The 3,406-nt window shown below is 31.5% G+C and overlaps 1 long non-coding RNA gene across 1 annotated transcript in view; it reads left to right on the top strand.

Annotated features, from left to right (window-relative positions):
* The first annotated feature begins 1,807 nt into the window (after positions 1–1,807).
* The window catches only part of LOC107872398, an 8,843-nt gene continuing 7,244 nt past the window's right edge, over positions 1,808–3,406 (top strand). Inside the window, exon 1 of the long non-coding RNA XR_001674813.2 lies at positions 1,808–2,064. This is a non-coding gene — a long non-coding RNA (uncharacterized LOC107872398). The remainder of the gene's footprint in view (positions 2,065–3,406) is intronic.

Here is a 3,406-nt window from a genome sequence, read left to right as displayed (position 1 = left end):
TAACTCTTGACATGACATGATATTTATAGGTTTTAAATTATTATTATTGAAATCATAGGAAACATAAGTTAGATTATGGTGATCATATAATGCAACAAAAATAAGTGAAAATATTTTCACAATAAGGGAGGCTTTTATTAAAATTTAGAAAATTACAAACATTGGTTGCGATTTGCACTACTGCGGTTTTGAGCCTTTTGAAAATCATAAAAAGTGAATATAAGGTAAATAAAACTTAAAGGGTAGGACTCGAGCCTCATTTGAACTACCACTGATTTCGAAAAATTAAATTTCATCCTTTTATTTGCTCATCAATCTATGAATCATGACTGGAGTGAAAGTCCAATTCGACATCTTTTCCCCTAATTCATCTTTCTTGATCCCGATCTTTTTAGGAAATCTTCTAGAATAGCATCCCACTCTTAGAACAAGTTTTCTTTCCATCCTCAAGACCATTACTTGTAGGATTTACAAATGTAGGAGATGACTGGTAAAGAGGAAATAATTTCCGTGCCTTTTCATCACTATTACTAGTCAATCCTTCCTCTTTAGTAACTAAGCGACAATCAGGAGAGGAGTGTTTATCTCCTCAGAACAATTGATGTTCAACCAGCTTTTGTTAACACAAATCAATTTCTACTTATTTAATTACCTGATAAAGTAAAAACAACTTCAAATGAAAATATGTTAGATCCCCTTAGTGGTAAGTAATGTAAAATATCCGACATGAAGTAAACACGTAAAGTTGTTTTCATCTTTGGTAAATTGATCCACGGGTGGATATCGGCTCGAAATATATGAACAAACAGGACTTTGTCCATTAATATTTAGATAAGTAGGTCGTTAAAAAATGTTTTCCAAGTTTACTAATTTTGGATTCACATGAATTTTCTTGATAAAATGAGATATAATGGTTTTAAAGGATATGGGCTGGGCTGAAAGGTTACCTACGTATCTCACAAAGGAGAAATCAGACCATATATAGTTTAAATAGGTAAGGATAAACTTTATTTCATTGAAATTTCATTAGAATTAATTATATCAGGAAAACATAAAAGGAAAATAACAATAGAAAGGATAAGACTAACGACTAAGTTCTAGATAGATGCGGGCATTCTCGCTTCATTCTGCTTCTTCCATGTCTTGATCTTTTATGGGCGATATGGAGGAAATTTCAACTCGACCCTTTCCTTGCATTTAAAGGTGAGACTTGTCCCACTCCTCCTTTCTCATAGCTTTCAGTCGAATCTTCGATTTTATGCTCAAAATTATTTTTTTCCTATGTGATCAATTGTTTGAATTTAGCAATTTCCTTGTCAAGTTGATTGCTCTTCCTAACCACTCTTTTGGTCTCTATATTTAGCATTACCTCTACTTGGTCTAACTCTACTATTCATCTTTTCAGTTGAGTGGTTCTTGAATCCATTACTGATTTTCCTGAAAGAATAAGAATATGTTTGAAGAGAGTTAACGAAAATGGTTGAGAAATTTTTGAGAGACTTGGAGACCTGGAATATTTTGGACGGAGTTTGGATAGTAAGCGTATATTTTGGATTGGGGGAGGGGGGTTCTAAAACTTTGAAGATTAGATCAATTTACCTTTGATTCAAACAACACACATAATCACATAAAACAGTTATACCACAGAAAAGGTTGTATCACATAATAGTAGGATAATAAGTGCCTCTTAATTGGGTGACCCATTTGAACCAAGGGTTGGTCTAGCAGATTTGAAGGAAATATATGTCTTTTAACACCAATTCATTGTCCCCCAAAATTTCAACAAATATATAAAAAGGCCATAAAAGCCTACAAAGTTGCATGAAAAATGGATAAAATCTTTGGAGAAAGGAAAAATAACATGGAAAAAAAATAAGGTCCTACGCAGGGGATAGAAAAAAATCACTATTGTCTAGATGTTTCTGGACTTTTCCCTCTTAGCTTTGTCCGTCTTTTGCCATACGTGATACGCGTCTTAACAATCAAACTTTAAGGCTGTCAGCGAGATTGGTAACCATTTTAAATCTTCTGTACGGGATTGACGGAGCCATTCCTACAAACAAGGTAAGCCTTCCCCCTACCCCAAAGATAATGGATTAGATTAATTAACATATGCTCCATCAACACATAAGTATGATTCGTCTGTGATTCACTCCTGCTTAATAGATGTAGGATAGGTTGTCTAATGGGCCCAATACCCCCTCTGGTATTGGGTCATTCTAGGATTATTTCTAAAAGAGGGTTTTGGTTTCACTTTATCTTTTGTGTCTAGAGTGAATTTTGACTAGGTTCCCAAATGGACAACTTGGGTTTGGAAATATGAACAACCATCGGATGCCTAACGTGTCAATAAATTATCGTATTCCCAACACATGATTTGAAATTGAATAATAGGGGTCAGGACACCTATGAAACTCCAAACAAATTATATATTTCAAATGGGAAGTATGCCATGAAATGCAACAGTTTTACATTTTGCATAAACTTAAACACATAAGCAAACAAACAGTTTAAATATTACAAACCTGAATAGTAAGTCAAAGAAGTTAGTCCAAATATTTGGTTAGAACCTAGAAAATCTCCAATGGAGTCACCATTTCTGTTTTATCCCTTTTCGGGTTTCATTTAAAAGAAAAATGATTTTGGCTTTTTCAACCTATTTCAAAAGATTCAAGAGAATTTCAAAATAAATTTGAAAATATTTATAGATTCGCCACTTGATTTTTATAGAAAATATCAAGAAAACTTTATAGAGATTTCAAAAATTCAAAAAGAGAAATAAATTTTTGAAATAAGAGAAACTGAGTAGGGTTTAATTGATTCCCTAAGAAGGTTTTTACGACACTTAGGAGCGTCCGTTTAAAACGGTTCACCAAAAAGATCATTTTTTAACTAACTTAAAACGGGTGACTAATTTTATGAAAATGCCAATTTTTTATGAATATACCAAGCTTGACCGAACAATTTTGAAAAATAAATTTATTTCGTTTGAGTCCAAATAGGACATTTTTAGCTAAAAGGAAATGATTTTGAAAGGAGAATTTTGAGCAAAATTTTATTTTTTCGTAATATAATTTTAAGGCAAATCAGGTTCTTTTTAAGGGACTATTTAATTAAAATTTTGACTCTAATAAAAATTATAAGGAGAATACTAGACCAAAATAAATAAGGAACATTCAATCGATCATGGAAAAATTAATTTATAGAAGAAACCAATTAAATAAAATTTACTTCTATTTAGGTTTTTAGGAGAAAAAAAATCTATTTAGCCTAAATGAGATTAATTAATACGTGAATAAAAAAGAGAGTCGTCTTGAGTCTAAAGCTTGTTCTTAGGAAGATTAACATAATATATATATATATATATATATATATATATATATATATACATATATATATATATATG

Source organism: Capsicum annuum, chromosome 5, assembly GCF_002878395.1.
Source record: "Capsicum annuum cultivar UCD-10X-F1 chromosome 5, UCD10Xv1.1, whole genome shotgun sequence".
NCBI lineage: Eukaryota > Viridiplantae > Streptophyta > Magnoliopsida > Solanales > Solanaceae > Capsicum > Capsicum annuum.
This window is presented reverse-complemented; position numbering and strand designations above follow the sequence as displayed.